Source organism: Lissotriton vulgaris, chromosome 11 (assembly GCF_964263255.1).
Source record: "Lissotriton vulgaris chromosome 11, aLisVul1.2, whole genome shotgun sequence".
Taxonomy (NCBI): Eukaryota; Metazoa; Chordata; class Amphibia; order Caudata; family Salamandridae; genus Lissotriton; species Lissotriton vulgaris.
Window position 1 is genome coordinate 121,300,499 of NC_141699.1, and position 15,621 is coordinate 121,316,119.

The window sequence follows — 15,621 nt, forward strand, 5'->3', positions numbered from 1 at the left end:
TCTCAATATCCAAGCCTGCTGATACGTTTTTGGTTTTTTGCCTGCTTGCTTCAACAGTGCCTATGCTAGTTGCTTATGTGGAAGGTTTCACCCCATATTCATGCTCTTCCCAATTTTTCACAGGGTTATTAAAATAATTTTCCACTGCAACATCTCCGTCAATATTTCCTGTCACAAACCATATTTAAATGATTCTTGATCAACCACCATCAGTTTTTCACAGTACAATAGCAATCCTGCATTCAGTGTTCTTGTATTGTGAGATAAAATTCCAAACACAGTTGTGATGGGGTTGTGCAGTCAGGGAGGCAGAAGTGACGATAACAATTTCACTGAATCTTATCCAGGTAAGTATTAAGTTTGTTTCTGTGTACAATCATCGCATTACCCAGAGTTGGCATTAATTTACTTCCAGTTGCCTTATTCAGAGAGCTTCCACAAGCTCCCATCTGCAGGAATATCCTGTGAGGAGAAAATATCGGGATTGAAAGGTTAGCGTCCATGAGGTCCAGACGCTCATACAGTTCCGTGGAAGGAGTATATCCCACAACAGGTGGATCCCCTTCCATTTTGAAGTGGCGGTAGACGATCCCCTCTTTGAATTCGCACAGGTTGATAATCGGCTGCCGACCCAGTCTGCCTGGTCCACCAGAAAAAAGGTTGCTGATAAACCCCCTGGGGTGTGGGGTGGTTGGTGATGTAGAGCCCTTTACTAGATGGGATCTCATCTCGGTATCCACTAGAGCAGAGTCCGCCACAGGAAAGTGTATGGGCCGCGGGGCACGGTCTGAACCGGGGTGCCATAGAACTCCATCCGGAAACCTTAGATTGTCTGTAGAACCCAGGCGTCCCCCATGATGGAAGTCCAAGCCTGGAAAAAATTTGTCAGTCGCTCCCCTATTTTTATGTGGGAGGAAAGAACACTCACTGGTGTTATTGGAGGCACCTGCTCCTCTGGCTCCTTCGCCGCGTCGTCCTCTGGTAAGAACGAAGTTACCAAATCTGCCCTGGTCTTGGTACTGGCCTTGGTGGGAGCCTTGTCCTCTGTAGTGGTACTGGTTATTAGGCTAGACTGCGAGCAGCCTCTACCTCGTCCGGGGGAGGGTTATTCGGGGACTGAGCGGAAGGGAGCCAGGGGCGGGAGGGACCTGTCGTCATCCGTATCCCTATGATCGTCCTCAATGGGTGCAGTACTGGCCTGGAACGTCTGCTTCAACCTGGCAAAAGTGTCAAGGGGACGCTTTGCCAGAGGGGGGTTGGTTCCTGGAGCTGGTGGGACCCAGCTGGTAGAAGGGAGGTCACCAAAGTCGGGGAGTGCCCCGCGATTCGGTCACAGGCCTCCGCTGTTAGGCAAGTAAGGCACTCCTCCAGGGGGGCCATGGCCTCGGACACTGTCCTATAAATTGATGCATCTACCGCATCATAAAAATCATCGTCCCAGGGAAGCCCACCCTAGGGGGTCCTACTCCCCCTGGGTATCCTCAGAGGGTTCCATAATTGGGAGATGCTCTACCCTGCAAGGAAATCCAGCTATGAAGCACCTGGGCAGAGTGCTAGGTATATAGGGGGCTGGATGTCAGCCTAAATCTTTAGCGTGAGGGAGACTCACAATGTGGGGTCCAAGCCCCACGGACAGTTCATACTAGGTGCAGAAACTTTTAGGGGATACGACGTCTGGGAGGGTCCCTACAGGACAGCATCCTGAAATCAGTACAGACTCCCTTTAAGAGCGTGGAAAACAACAAGAATACCGACCCATGTGTAAGGGGCGTAGACCTTCAAGCCGTCGAATGGCAGTGCAGACCCTTCTATCGAAGGGTGTCTCTCTCCAGACGGACTCAAGGCTCTCAACCACGGCATGCCACTCTGAAGGCTCTGGAATGCGCAGAATGCAGAGAGCGCATCGCTGTAAGAGTTTCCAGCCAGGTACCCTCAGGCGGTGGGAGGAACGCATCACATATGGGTGGACAGTGTTGATGTACTAAAACCTGGATTGGAGGCTCCTGATAGATTGAAGGAGGAGACTATTGTCATGCTGAACTCTATTGTTTCTTTTGTTGTTGAAATTCCCAAAGCCTCATGGGAATTGTAGTTTGTTAAAGTTGTCATTGAAATGGCTGCTATTCATTAAAGTGAAGAAAGATGAGCATAATCCTCACCTCCGGTCCCGACGTAGAATCTTTTGAACCACTCCTGAAGACGAGGCAGCTATTTCTTATTGGTGTGTTCTAGTTGACCCAGGCAACAAATTTGAGAGGACTGGGCAGTTGCATCATATGCTAGTGTCTATTACACAAGAGACAGTCATTTTGTAATAGGTAAATAGTACAAATAGATGCTTTGACTGCCCCAATTAAGGTGCAGTCAAAGCATCAAAACAAACCAGTTTCAGCACCAAAATTACTCACTCTCTCCAACAAGAACCTACACCACTTCGGCCTTCTGTAGGGGGAAAAGGATAAGAAAAATAACGTAATACCTAAATAAATACAAATTTGGGTCAATGGCGCCACAGACCCGCTGCTGCATGTTGATTAGTAACACATAAGGTCTGGTCCCTTCCTGATGAGAGAGTACCTTCATTGGCCCCTCCAATAAAGGAATATGTTGGGCCACAATAACGCAAATGCTCCCAACCTGTCAACTCCCCACTTGACTTATCCAAAAATGGAATAGATTTAAAACGCAATATTCTGAAAAGCAACCCTGAAACTCTCATATTGAACTCCTATTATTGCTTCCCAAATGGCACCATTAAGACAGATCTGATCCTCCAGACGAGACTCACAGCAGAATGGCGAATGCGTTTTACTCCCTTATAGCTGTCAACGCAACGACAATCTGCAACTTCTCAGGGTAGAAATAGAATAGGTCCAGAAGAAAGTCATCACACTTCCACACACCCTAGAGGAACTTTACATACCCACTACCAAGTACCCTGACTCCCCGTCTAACTGAAATCTTTCCTACTTCAAAAATCTCACAAGTCCTTGTGACAACAGGCTTCACCGGCCAAGAAGAATAATCAGTCACCTCTCAGAAGAGGTAAACACTCTGCTCATATACTATCAGGATACACAGAAAACCCACTTTGACACCACATCCACCTTCCCAGTCGTCAAGACTTCCTACCACAAAAACCGAAGTTGTAGTTCTTTTCAAGCCGATCACAACAACCTGATCCCGATTGCAACCACTGTAACTAAGAAAACAATGACAAACCTAAAATGCATGCTGCACAATTGCAGATCAGCTGCAAAACATGCGACTGGAATATCAGATGTGATCCTTGTGCACATTCTCTTTCTAATCAAAACTTGGCTCATCCAAATGGCTACCCCGATACTGGACCTTCTTATTTCCACAGATTACGCCATCTTAAATTGAGACAGTACATTGAAGCTGGGGGACAGTCTCGCTATAATCTACAGAAAATCCCTAACCATAGACTTACTCTCACTAGAAGTTATGTCATTGTTTGAACTTTTGGGAGCTGAAATCAAGCTGGAAAAGAAACAGATAGCAAAAACACTCTTGTATGTCATCCACCTGGGAATGGCAAAATCATCCTTGAGCAACCTATGAAAGCAATCACAATCCGTGTTACCCCACTCTCTAAGACCATACTACTAGGAGAGTTCAACCTGCATGGGAACAATGACAAAGACCCCACAGTGGCAGCACTTAGTAGCTTGCTTCAGGACCCCAACATGACTCAACCATGTGAGGGACCTACTCACAACAAAGGAGTTACACTTAACCCCATCATCGCTGAAGTGGGATCAGTAAATATGCTAGATATCACCGAACAGACTGGTCAGGTAACTATCAAATTCTTTTTCAAATATCCACACAAGAAAAAAATAACAAGGGTAAAACCATAATGGATAAAACTTGGGAAAGGGATTACAGCCGGGTAAACAGAACTGAACTGGCAGATCTATGCCGAACCTCATTGGTGCTTCCAACTGACCTAACATCGGTTCAAGAACTGACATATCTCTACAACAGCAGTATGACTGACATAGCTCAGAAGGCGGCTCCTCTACTTCTAAAAAGGCAAAAAAAAACTCCAATGCCATGTTTCAATCAAAATATAAACAATGAAAGAAGACGACTAACACATCTGGAATGTCTATGGAGGAAGAACCTAAACGCTTCCTGAAACAATTGAGAAGGCACATAATCTCATACAAAAAGGCTATCTGGAAAGCTTAAACATTGATCAGATCACAACTTGACAGGGCGAAGAATATGCCTAGAAAACATTTTGACATAAATCTGGAAAATCTGAAGAACCCACAATTGAAAATGACTCCAAGGATATCTGCAACGCCTTTTCAACTTTCTTTAGAGAAAATCGTAACCATAACCAACTCCATCCCCTGCCAAGCTAGTGCCCAACCTAGTGAATCCATCATCCCCACTCTCCCAACAAGGTCACAGATCCTCACACCCCAATTGTCCCAAGAAAAAACAGAGCCTTGTGAACAGCTTCAGATCTCGGAGGAAGAAGTCCAGAATACCATTCAGTCAATGAAACCCACCACACACTTCAACTCCATTTCCTCCCACCTAATGAAAGAGATCCACCATTCCATCACTTCCCTATGGACAAACAATGTGAATGCTTCTCTCCAACAAAAATCCCTCCCAGAATGCTGGAAGGGCCAAGTATCTTCCCTACAAAAAGAACCGACCCGACCACAAAGACTTGAGCAACTTCTGAGCGGTAGCCAATCTGCTTTTCCTAGCTAAATTGGTTTGAAAAATGTGCCTACGATCCGCTTTGTGAACACAATAAATGTTTGACCTTAATAGATAATCACCAATCCGATTTCAGACTTGGTTAACAACACTGAGGCCTCCATTCTAAACATCCTTGATGATATCCAAACATCACTTGACCAAAACGAATCCTGTTTCCTTATACTTCTGGGTCTATCAGCGGCATTCAACACTGTCAGCCATAAACACCTCAAGAGAAACTCTTAAATTCAGAATAAGCCTATCAGGAGTGGTGCTTACCTGGTTCACCTCCTTCTTGCAGAACCGACAACAAAGAGTTAAAATTGGCAACATCGTATCTGATGAAGCAGATATGGACAGGGGCGTTCCGCAAGGATCTACAATTTCACCAACGCTCTTCAATCTACACATGGAACCACTCACGGAAATCCTTAAAGAATCAAAAGTTCTTGTACCACATGTATGTTGATGATGCGCAACTTTACACTAAACTCTCCTCTCAAAAGGATATCTGGAGACTGGAAAACTCAGGACTCGTGGGCACAAAACCATCTAAAACTAAATCTGCTGAAAACTGAATTCATTATCTTCTCCCCACCCCTTAGAACTCCAAACCTCAACTATGGTCTTATAACCTCAATTCGCAAAACAGCACCGGAACCATCTGCGATTCTGTCAAATCGCTAGGCATCAAAAGCACTCACCGACACCTCCTAAGAAAAATAAAAACATTCATACCGCCTGGAGACCTCAAAACGGTGGCCCAATATCTTGACTATGGAAATGCCACATTCCTAGGTTTTCCCAATGCTAGCCTAGCCCCAATGAAAGCAACGTTAAATGCAGCTGCAAGACTTACAACAGGCACACAGCGCTATGATCTCATTTCCCCATCACTTAGAGCCCTCAACTGGCTCCCAGTGGATACTAGGATCCATTTGAAAGATGCATGCATAACTCACCAAACTCTACACAGTTCTGGTTCTAAATAATTGGTGAAAAGGAACAAACTATCAGGAGGTGGAAGGGATTCTAGAAGTGCTAAATCCCTAGTACTAGAACCAGCCAGATTCAAAAAAGGAAAACACAGCCACACCTTTACTGGATCTGCTCCAAAGATTTTGAACTCACGATCACCCTCAAAGAGAGCTATTACCTCCTTCAGGCTTTTAAAGAAGGAATTTAAAGCCTTACTGCTAGTAAAACCTATAATTTTTATAACTAATTCACACTAGTTCATTTAGCATCTTATTGTGTTGTACCGTGCTCTCCCATTTCAATGTACATTGTATCATAAATTATTGCTGCTTACTGTAAGGCAACCCTCTACAGCTCTGTGTACAGCGCTCTGATACCTTGATGGTAATTGTTTCGGCTATATAAAATGCTATAAATAAATAAAATAGAAATAGAGACCCCCTTCAGATGTACGGCACCCATACTGTGATTTCTTGGCAGGAGAGAAGAGTTCTGTGAAATCTGGCCATGGACAGGATCCAATAAACCACATTATTGAAGACAAATCATATCTTCTTAAGTAGAGAATTGAATCCATCTCAACATCTATGGCTTTAATACCTTCTATGCTCCAGGAGCAAAGGACGTGTTCAGGCAAGAACCTAAAAGGTTAGGACTGCTGATGGAGTGTTTCAGGCAGCCAGGCCCAATTGATTAGCTTTGTATTATGGATTATATACTTTCTCTTCCTTCTAATAGCCCATTTGCAAATAGCAAATCTTAATCAAAAGCATGGGCTTCAGTTGCTCCTTTTGAATTTTGTACTATTGAAAGTGAAATGAAGGGGGTTCCTTTTATCTTGTACCACTGCCACAGATTTTCTGTGGTTTTCTGCTGTTGACAAGAGGGCTGACTTACCTCTACTATGTGTAGTTGCTCTTTTACAAACGGCAGCTTATTTGCTACAGGTACTATGTTGATAGACCTGTAAGCCACCTGCTTCCTGTATCTGTCAATCAATTTTACAAAATTATAATTTATAAATCTAACTTCTGTTTCCTTATTGGTCTCCCCCGGTACCAGCAGATTGAATGCAACTGCCTCATGTCTTTTGAGGTAATTTTATCCAGGCCAGGTAAGGTGAGCAGAGCTTAATGATATTTTCATTATTTTGAATATCATTTTAATCACGTGATTTGTATCCTGGGAACACAGTTAAATTACTGGTTACCAGATTATGTAATTAGAATATATCATTTTCTGAGTGGCTCCAGCTTAATCTCTGAGTTGAGTGATTGTAGCATTTGCTCCAGCCTCCATATGGCGCTGGGAGCCCTCAATTTCTTTTACTGTAAGCCATGGACAGACCGTCAGTTATCACCCTAGTTGAAATCTCAGCAACTCCCCCTTCCCCCTCCCCCCTTGTCTATTGACTGTAGGCAGGCGCTCTCCGGTTCTCCCCTATTAACAGCTGTGTCAATTGTTTGGCATTTGTGAAGTTTTGCTCCTTTCACCTCTTTTTGCTAACGAGAGGGGATTCGATTTCCAGATTTACTTAATTGACAATATCATATTCTTCATTCTTGCATCGGAATTTCATCACCCTTTGGAAGTAAACTTCTCTCATACTTTTAATGGATTTCTAAGCTGAGATTCTCGTTTAGAGTGTCTTAAATTTTGTTCCCATTAGATATGCCCACCATTTTTCATCACGCTACCCGTGTGCAGACTTATTTGTGTCCCTTTAGTAATTTTATTTCATGTTGGGGACTCTGGCCCTTTTTTTGCTCACTAGACCTCTCCAATTAAGGAAAAATTTCTACGAAAAATACATTTTCAAATTGTGTTATCGAAAAATTGTTCCCATTTCCATCAAGGTTTTTTCCTGTGGTATTAGGTGTTATCATTGTTATCATCGTGTGGGTGTTCTCACTGTTCTATTTATGCTCATCTTCAGGTTGGACACTATCAGGATCTGAATATTTCTGATTCTGTGTTAATCATTAATTTCTATTATTTTTGTTATCAACAGTAGGACATATATTCACGTAAAGGTAGGGTACCTGCAAAGAAAATCAAAGCATCACGAAGATGACCACGGACAAATTTAAAGGAAAGGTCAGTCAACTTCTGCTATACTAAGAGGGTCAGTTTAGTGAGGGCGGGCCATCCTTAATGGAAGAAGATGCCTCACACACATAAGTGTCATGCTTCATCATCGGCATCCTCCCCCACTCTTGTAAGATGGGACTACCAGGGCAGACTCAACCTCTGCGAAGACTTGGAGGTAGGAGGGAGTTTCTTCAATAAAACTACTGTACAATGCATGATGCACTCAATCTAAAAATACCTTTGAGTACCTCAGTTATCACCTTTATTAGGAGGACCCTAGATATATCTAAAAACACTTATGTTGACAGGTAACAAGAGTGCAATGGCTCAGACCGGTCTACTACTCGCAGATATGTTTCTGCCCTCAATAGTTAGCCTGGGTGGTCTGGGGCATTCGTCGGGGCTAAAGGATCCCCATAACAATAGCCTAAAAGCCTGGTTTATCCTAAGTGGTAATGCAGGTGCATCACCAACTAATACATGCACCCAGGTGAGTCCTACCTGGGCTTCTAATCAAACTAATTTAGTAAGAAAAACCCTAGACTCTAGGGGATACCGGTTGGCTGGACAGGGAGAGGGTGGTGTCCTTTATAGTCTCGCTTTCATCAAAAGGTACACCACTCGTGTAAACCTGAAGCTTCCCGCTCCTTGCTTTGACTCTGATTGGGCGAGGTAAGAGCTTATTATCGTCTCCTAGGGCAATCAGTTCACCCAACTCTGCCCCACCTGTTTTCTGCAAACAAGCAGCAGAATCTTGAGTCCCAGAACGTGTATCAAACGGACATTCTTCTAATGGGTCGGACTCTGAGAAGAACACTTTTTCGGGTGAGCCTACAGGCTTAAAATATCCAAGCATCACCTTATTACATGGGGTTGTCATGTTATCCATCCACTGAGACGAATAGCTTGTTTTGTGGATCTCTTTCTACTTCTGTTTGCAAGTGCCTCTGTGTCTCCTCATCCGATTGTGCGCCTGTGAAAACTGATTTTTGTGGCAATGCTCCTAATAAAAGATGGTCTAAAGGAAAGACTTAAAGCTTTAAAATAAAATGGAAATGTTAGTCCATAGTAACAGCCCTCCCTGTGTCGACCTAGTTGAATGCTAATTTTGGCTTATTTGGTGGTAACTGGCAAACAGCGAAACAAAGTAGCCTGGCCTCCACTGAATCGTATCAAAAGTACTCATATCATTTTTTTATCTTCTGGGACACAGTTTGTCATCTGGAGGCCGCTGGCTGCAACCCATACCAAGGTCGCCAGCCAACCAGCCCAGGTTGTGCAGTAGGTCCACTGCATTTCACCAAGTCACCCTGTGATCCAACATGGCTACGTGGCCACCCCAGGAATCCTCAGTACTCCAGTATTGGATATTTCATAGATTCACATGCCAGAATCATTCCCGGTCGCCGTAGTGTAGTGGGAGTCTCATTGTACCATAGTAAGCAGTACATAATATTACAGATAGGCTATAATGGAAGTGAAGCACTCACTTAACTTATCCATAGCATTTCAAAAGAACCAAACTCCAGCCAGTCGATTGAAAGCACCATCTGGAATACTCCCCACAGAGGCTGATTCCCTGAGATTGTTCACTGCACGTCGTAGGAAGGTAGTCTCCCTGAGCTCTACTCAGTTTTTCCTCAGCCAGCTTGGAAAAGGTTTATCATCTACTACTACCATGTCGGAGTCATCTAAGAAAGGCTTTTTCAGGCCCTGTGGGAGGACCCCCACAAGATCTGTATCAACTGCTTCTAACCTGCAGTCAAGGTAAAAGATTACAAGATCTGTTGTACCTTTTCTACTGAGACCCAAAAGGATAGGGAAGGGAGGCTTCTTGTTTGGCTTAAAAATCTATAAAGTCTCCTCTTTCTGAAGGAGGTGACACCACTTCAACCTCTCAGTAAAGGTCACACAAGAGGGAAAGATCTTCTGACCAGGGCACATTAGAGAAGTCTAGGAAAGAGTCGCCATGAATCATGCGAGACAGTTCCCAAAGGGAGAAAAAAGAAAAAATCTCCTAAGAAACTAAGTTCCGAGCCGACCATTCCATCTGCGAAGTCTGAAGTACATTCAGAGAAGTCCTCCTCAGTGCCGTCTACAATAAAGCCTAAAATTGCTTTCAAAAGCTTGTCGATGACCTCACCGTCGAGAACACCATTGTCGATGACTGTAACTACAGTGACATCAACATTAGTGTCAAAGACGGCTACATCAAAGACGCCATCCATTTTATGGTCTGTGTCGATCAATTCTATAAAGGTATAGTCAATGAAAGCTCCATCTATGGTACCTGAACATTCGACTATGGCACAAAGATACCGTCGACGTTAAAGGTGGTGGAAAAGTCCTTGCATCTGCAAAGTGTATCTACGGACTCCATGACACCTTTGAAAAGAGTAAAAGGTATGAAAACATTCTTCCTACCTGAACATACTTCCCCAAGCAAAGTATCACCTTCTTGATGTTGAAGAGTCTGATGATGACTGCATGTTTTATGCAGCCCACAGCCCTTCCGAGTTCTACAACAAATATCAGGATGAGGATGATGGCCAGTACTATGACTAATATTATAACCCTCAGCAGGTGAGATACACTGAAAGGCCCAAGCATGGGGAGCATTTACCCCGTTATGACCAATCCCCTTCACAAGAAGGTTTGGTGCATGTTCCCTTTACCCTGTTTCAAGACCTCCAAGGGATGTCACAGCCATCTTACCACATATTGACAAAAAGTACAAGGTGCCTGAAGATTCACCTGCTTGCCTAGTAGGCCACCCTAAACCGGATTCGGTCATCTCTCAGGCAGCTTAGCGCTGGTCCAAAAATCCATCCACACATATTTCCGCTTCACCGGGTAGGGAGGGCAGGTGTCTGGATAATATAGGTAAAAGATTCTCCTCTATGTCCGCAAACGCGGTGCATGCTGCCAAATCCTTGGCCATATTGGTTCGGTATGACCGGCAAAAGTAGTGAGGCATTAGTGCTTTCGTATACCTCGTAACCGAGTGCAAAAGAGCAGAAGTAAAGAGATTCTTAAAAGCGAGGAAAAGAAAATGTTCAGAAACAATTAATTGTGCTATGGATATAGGCTCCTCTGGGTTTCTCCAGTTGGCAGGAGCTGCAGTTTTAAGGCGGCGGAGGTGGTTGAAGGCAATGTCTTTCCGGCCTGAAGAACAACGTAAAGGAGGGTGAGGGAAATCATACTTAAAAGGAATATCCCCATAGAGTTAGGTTGCAGTTGTATCTTCTATCTTTTTCTTGCTTAATACCCAGGTGTTACTATGTGTTACAGTGGTATTGGTTGGGAGCAAACAACTGCTTGTCTATAAATCTCCCTTGGCCTTCCTTTGTTGAGTTTGAATACAGAGCAAAAGACGATACACATCAATCAGCTAGTGCTCAAAGCAATCTTTCTAAGCCTGCGAGCTTTCTTGCCAAGGATAGTAGGTTCATCCATGTTAGTTTGTACAGACAATACCACCAGCATGCACTGCGTGAAAAAGCAAGGGACACACAAGGTTGCCTGCCCTTTCCAGGGAAACTCACATATCTGACATTAGATAATGACACATGGGATAAGACTTAGAGCAGAACATGTTCCCGGAACAAGGAACATCTTAACAGACACGCTCAGCAGAACAAGGAACAGCTGCCACTAAGGGGAGCGCAATCAAATGGCTCTGTACAGGATCTTCTCTCTCTGGGGCCAGTCGGCTATAGATCTCTCTGCAGTAGCAGAGAACCAGAAATGCTGGTTTTATGCAAGTTGGCCTCCACATCCAGGGTCGTCAGGGAATGCGTTTTTGGTCGGGGATATATGCATATGCTTTTCTCCCGATACCTCTTACACCAAAGGTCCTCAGCAAGGTGAAGACAGAACAGTGTTGTGTAATCCTGATAGCTCCCAGATGACTCAGACGGCATCGGTTCACAAAGCTAAACCTGTTGCCAGAAAGCAACCACATTCACCTGAACTCGCCCAAAACTCTGGTAATGATGAACCAAGCCCACGTCCTTCATCCAGGTCTTCTCTCCTCTTATCCGCATGGCTCCTGAATTCCATGAATTTGCTGATCTAAATTGCAGAGACGTACTTGCAAAGGCCAGAGCGGACACCACTACAAAAAGATATAGATTGAAATGGAAACGTTTTTAGTCCATGGTGCCAGAAGTAGTGTTTTCATCCTTTTCAAGCATCGCCAGAACAAATACTACCTTATCTCCTATCACTACATAAATCAGGATTGGCCCAGTACTCCTCGCTGCAGTCTCAAGATATAGACGCTCTTAGTCTTCTCCGTCTTTTGGTCTAATAGGATTATTAAGCAATTATTATAAGGATTCTTCAGAATTTTCCCTCCAAAAAGGGCTCCTCCTCCTGCGTGGTAGCTTAATGTAGTTTAATGAAAAGCCCATTTGACTAAATACACAAGGCGCATACCTCAGCTCGGTGTTATGGAAAGTTGCATTACCTGTGGCACTGACATCGGCCAGAAGAGTGAGCGAAATGTAGGCGTTTACAATTAAGGACCTTTTCTTACGTTTTACAGACAACTCTGTTATTCTCAGAACAAATCAAACATTTCTACCCAAAGTCCCTTCGGACTTTCATCTTAATGAGCCTGTAATACTGAGAACTTTCTTTACTAATCTGCAGTCTCCAGCGGAAAGAACCTTGCATATATTAGACATCAACGGTTGTCTGAAGTTCTATTTACTTCGCACCAAACCAATCGGTAACACTGACCAACTGTTGATAAGATATGGAAATACTCATAAAGTTGCCCCAGTCACAAAGGCAACCATCGCCCAGCGGCTCTCAACCACCATCCAGTTCTGTCATTGAAAGGCCGGCAGGCCATTAAGGACTAAAGTCAAGGCGCATTCCACTAGGGCAGTGTCTACCTCAAATGCTTTGTTTGCTGGAGCACCTCTTGAGAAGATGAGTCCTGCTGCGGCTTGGAAGAATGCGCGCACTTTCAAAAAGCACTATTGTCTGGAATCAGCACAGCACAGTGATGCAGCTGTTGGACAGGCGGTACCACACCATTTATTTCAATAAAATGAGCCTTTCGAATATATAAGTTTAATTAATGTATATATATAGATATATATATGTGTGTGTTTGTGTGTGTGTGTGTGTGTGTATATAGATGATTCTCTGTATGGGGGGTTATACCCACCATCCGCTATTTGTAACTGCTTGCTATTCTGCTTCAAGCATGTGAATCAATGAAAGATCCAATACTGACGAAGAAAATAAGTTACTTACATGTAACTGTAGTTCTCCAGTATTATTATCTTTCATAGATTACCATGCGACCCACCCTCCTCCCCCTGGAGGCCCCTCTTATTGTTATGGGATTTCTTTCCCATTAGTGCTTGAAAATTTGAGCGAATCCGCCTCTGTGGGAAGTATTCCAGAGGATGCTTTTGGCTGGAGTTTGGTTCTTTTTAAATTATATGGCTGTTATTTAAGTCTCACTACAATTAAATCCTATGGTAATGTTAGGTACTGCCTACTATGGTACAGTATAAATCCCACTTCAATGACTGCGAATGATTCAAGCAGGTGAATCTATGAAAGATACCAATACCGGAGAACTACAGTTGCAGGTGAGTAACTTATTTTCTTACCTCAGAGGGTTCAGTCCTAATCGGGAAGCAGTTGACTCTGATGAACCCAGGTAGCCGGGGACAGGGACAAGCGACAGAGACTGGGGATAAACAACTAACGGAACCAGGAGTAAGGGGCACTTAAAAGCCTCCCACCAGATTCCCCCCTGCCCTTTCGGGGCATGATCATCCTGGCTGCTTCTGCAGCTCCGGGACTGTCTCCATGACTGAACGTGGGAATTGGCTCCAATCTGCTCTAGTCTGCGATGGTCAGTCCTCTGACTTTGCTAACAACTTGCTCGGTCTTCTGGTTTCCAGCTGGGTAATTTTGTAATAAAGCAAAGCAGAAGTTCTGAAAAAATGGTGGGGAACTGCGATAAAATTGTTAGCATTTGACTGTACTGTTCCTCCAATCACTGGTTAGTGCACAGATACGTTTGGCATCTCCATCACCTCTTCCTCAGAACATTCCGAGACCTGGTAAGACTCCCTCTAAAGGAAATGGCCCTGCTAGAAGAAGAATCTTGATTTCTGTGTCCTGATGGCACCCTCAGACTGGAACTGCTCTCCAAGGGTCTAGTGTTTTGCCTCCTGTTTACCTGCTTCAGGGACACAAAAAGCAGATGGAATCATGACTACAAGAGGGACCAGCTAACTAAAGAGGACCATACCCTGCAGATGACCTAAGTGTAGACTGCACTAATAGCAAGAAGCTTGACCTAAGGATCTAAAGGCTGCAGGTGTGACCAGAGAAGCTGTCTCAGTAGTTTGAGACTACATTGAAAGGTAAAACATTTGACCCGGACAAACCGCTTGTTGTATCTGACCTCCATTCTATTGTGATCAACCTAAAATTAGGCCTAGGTCTCGATCCACTGCAAACTGTGCTTACACACGGCTTGATGTTTTCTAGGGACCCTTTGCCTGAATACCTTAAAAATCCATATATCCAGTTCCCCATAACTGAAGTTGATTACTTTAGTGCCTTCTTGGTCATTAATTTCCTCCTATTTTTCAAAATTGGTTTGGGAAGTTTGTTTTGTGTTCTTTCCTTTAAAATTGTTGGTACCAATTTGACTTAGCACACACTTCTATGGGCATTGCCTGTTGCTTGTGCTATAGCTACGAGGGGTTGGGTAGAGATTCTGTCCGAACTGTGTTTTGAATTAATCAGAGGGGGTTTCTGTTAGGGGTACCAACTCTGCCATGGTAACAGGTATGTCCATTCTGTCATACAATATTTGTAATTCTTGTTTTCTGTTGAAGCAAGATAAGCCACCCATATATCGAAGCAGGATCTTACTTCAAGCACAAAGATGAGAACAGTGTTTTTTGCTCACTTTTCGTCAAAGAAATCATTGTTTATAGTAAAGTCCAGATTCATATCGATGTGAAGTAATTGCATTTCTGCCATTAACTTTGTATTCGTACATATTGGGCAGAGTGTACTCCTGATGCCTAACCATTAGTTAGTTTGAAGTGGAGAAGTGTGGCTCACTGGTTAGAGCAGGCAGACCCTGAAGCAGAGGTCAGACCCAGGACCAGGGTTCAATTCCCGACGCGGCAGGGTCTAGAGCTCAAATGTCCATGGACTCAATAATTCTCGCTTCGGTGCCTGACCTAATCATGGGTTCACACTCTGCAACTCTGGGCATTAAGCTTGCTTAATCTCCACAACGGCCCCCCAGCGGCGGGATGCCTGGCTTTCACCTTGGGGATGCCCTGTAGGGGCTATCTCACAGGGAAAAGCCAGGACGGGTTCCCAAGGCAAGCGCGGAGATACCCCTTCGGGGGTCGATTCAGGCGCTATATAAGAAACATAATAATAATATAAAGTTTGCACCACTGTTCTGTGTGGAGTCTCTCAGACAGGCGTGGCCGATGCAGGTAAGAGGGGCGGGGGAATTCTACATACGACAGGATAGGGAAAATTAAATATATAAAACCACTTACCTTGCACTCGTCAAATCGGCTAGTCTGCAATGCTGCAAGCGCAAGGTAAGAGGTTTTATTTATTTATTTTCCCTATCTGTCGTATGTCGACTCCCCACCCCCGCAACCACTGCCCTGCCCCGGCCCACCGATCTTACCTGTACTGGCTGCGCCTGCTCTCAGGATATATTTTTAACATTGTGATCGTGATTAGTGACAACATTAAGTTGTTTAGTTGTGTAAATCTAGTACATTA

At 44.0% G+C, this 15,621-nt stretch overlaps 1 protein-coding gene and 1 pseudogene across 2 annotated transcripts in view; one reads left to right on the forward strand and one right to left on the reverse strand.

Annotated features, from left to right (window-relative positions):
- Nucleotides 1–10,046, reverse strand: part of LOC147679352 (protein dispatched homolog 1 pseudogene) — a 29,811-nt pseudogene extending 19,765 nt beyond the window's left edge.
- PXN (paxillin) overlaps nucleotides 1–15,621 on the forward strand; it is a 333,296-nt gene that overhangs the window by 189,950 nt on the left and 127,725 nt on the right. The gene's annotated exons all lie outside the window — the stretch shown is intronic.